This window comes from Mandrillus leucophaeus, unplaced genomic scaffold (genome assembly GCF_000951045.1).
Source record: "Mandrillus leucophaeus isolate KB7577 unplaced genomic scaffold, Mleu.le_1.0 Scaffold24, whole genome shotgun sequence".
Classification (NCBI taxonomy): Eukaryota; Metazoa; Chordata; class Mammalia; order Primates; family Cercopithecidae; genus Mandrillus; species Mandrillus leucophaeus.
Genome location: NW_012102476.1, coordinates 2,218,312 through 2,220,166, shown reverse-complemented (window position 1 = coordinate 2,220,166; position 1,855 = coordinate 2,218,312). Strand labels below are relative to the sequence as shown.

At 54.5% G+C, this 1,855-nt stretch overlaps 1 protein-coding gene across 1 annotated transcript in view; it reads left to right on the top strand.

Annotated features, from left to right (window-relative positions):
- The first annotated feature begins 479 nt into the window (after window positions 1-479).
- Window positions 480-1,855, top strand: part of LOC105541397 (sulfotransferase 1A3-like) — a 23,969-nt gene continuing 22,593 nt past the window's right edge. Inside the window, exon 1 of the mRNA XM_011982374.1 lies at window positions 480-573. The gene's annotated coding sequence lies outside the window, so the exon portion shown is untranslated. The remainder of the gene's footprint in view (window positions 574-1,855) is intronic.

The window sequence follows — 1,855 nt, the reverse complement described above, 5'->3', positions numbered from 1 at the left end:
TCCCAGCTACTCGGGAGGCTGAGGCAGGAGAATGGCGTGAACCTGGGAGGCGGAGCTTGCAGTGAGCTGAGATCCAGCCACTGCACTTCAGCCTGGGCGACGGAGCGAGACTCCGTCTCAAAAAAAATAAAAAATAAAAAATTAAAAAAATAAAAAAAGAAAGCTTGTCTGTTGGTCCGCCCTGCAGGGTAGAGTTCAGAGGGAGGGTCAGGAGCCTGGTGACAGCTCAAAAACAAAGCAAAACAAAACAAAAAAAACCCAAATACCAATGTTGGCCCCTTTTGCCTTTCATTCTTATGTTTTCTACACACTAAACTCACATCTTGGGTTTGTAGATCACTCCAAGCTTGGCTGGAGCTGTGGTGCTAAGGAGGGTAATAGAGAAGCTTCCCCACCCTCAACCCCACCCCTTCCTTCCTGGAATTGAGTCAAGTCCCAGCCCTGACTCTAGATCCCTCCCACATTGGACCTTCAAAACCCTCAGGGCAGAGAGCAGCCCTGCACTCCCTACACTGCATCCACACTCAGCCCCTGCAAGCAAGGAGAGCACAGGCCAGGTTCCCGAGAGCTCAGGTGAGTGACACAGTGGAATGGCTCAGGGTGCCCTCACCCTGCTCAGCTTGTGGCTCCAACATTCCAGAAGCTGGGGCCTCTGTCATCCCTGCCCTTTCCCATGGATATCCCATTTCAATTAGACAACCCAGTCTGGCCAGAATCCCCCTCCATTCCTTCTTTTCCTTTGTATATTTTTCAGATAAGGTGTTGCTCTGTCACCCAGTCTGGAGTGTAGTGGGATCCTGGCCCACTGCAGCCTCAAATTCCTAGGCTAAGGCAATCCTGCCGCCACAGACTCCTGAGTAGCTGGGGTTACAAGAGCAAGCCACCACACCCGGCTAATTTTGAAAACTATTTTTTGTAGAGGAGAGGGGTTGCTTTGTTGTCCAGGTTGGTCTCAAACTCTGGGGCTCAAGGGATCCTTTCCCGTTGGCCTCCCAAGGCTCTGGGATTACAGGCGGAAGTCACCCTGCCTGCGCCCCTCCTTTTGCTGAGTCATCAGAGTTTTCATTCCCACACCAGGCTCTGGCTCCCAATACCAGCTTAGTTGCTCAGTGGGCCGTGTTTGTCCTGGAGCCCAGATGGACTGTGGCCGGGCAAGTGGATCACAGGCCTGGCCGGCCTGGGAGGTTTCCACATGTGAGGGGCCTGAGGGGCTCAAGGAGGGGAACATTGGGGAGAGGAGCCCACTGGATGGAGGCTGGGGGTCACAGCAGGAAATGATGAGACAAAGGGCACTGGCTGGCAGGAAGACGCACAGGCAGGCCCTGGAGCTTCCTCAGTGCAGCTGGACTCTCCTGGAGACCTTCACACACCTGCGCCGCGAGGGTGCTTTCACTGGTCTGCTCCACGGCCCAGGCCCTGGGATTTTGAACAGCTCTGCAGGTGAATGAAAGGTGTGGCCAGGCTGGGGCACCACCGCACTAGAGGCTGACCTGGTTTCAGTCCCAGACCCGCCACTGACTGGCTTTGTTGAGCACGGGCAAGTTGCTCAGCCTCCCTAGGCCTCAGTGACATCCCTGAAAGCAAAATCTCTGCCAAGGGGCAGCCGGGCGGTGGCTCACACCTGTAATCCCAGCACTTTGGGAGGCTGAGGCAGATGAATCACTTGAGGCCAGGAGTTCGAGACCAGCCTGGCCAACATGGTGAAACCCCATCTCTACTTAAAAAAAAAAAAAATAGCTGAGCGTGGTTGTACATGCTTGTAATCCTAGCTACTTGCGAGGCCAAGGCGGGAGGATTGCTTGAACCCAAGAGGCAGAGTTTGCAGTGAGCTGAGATTGTGCCACTGCACTCCAGC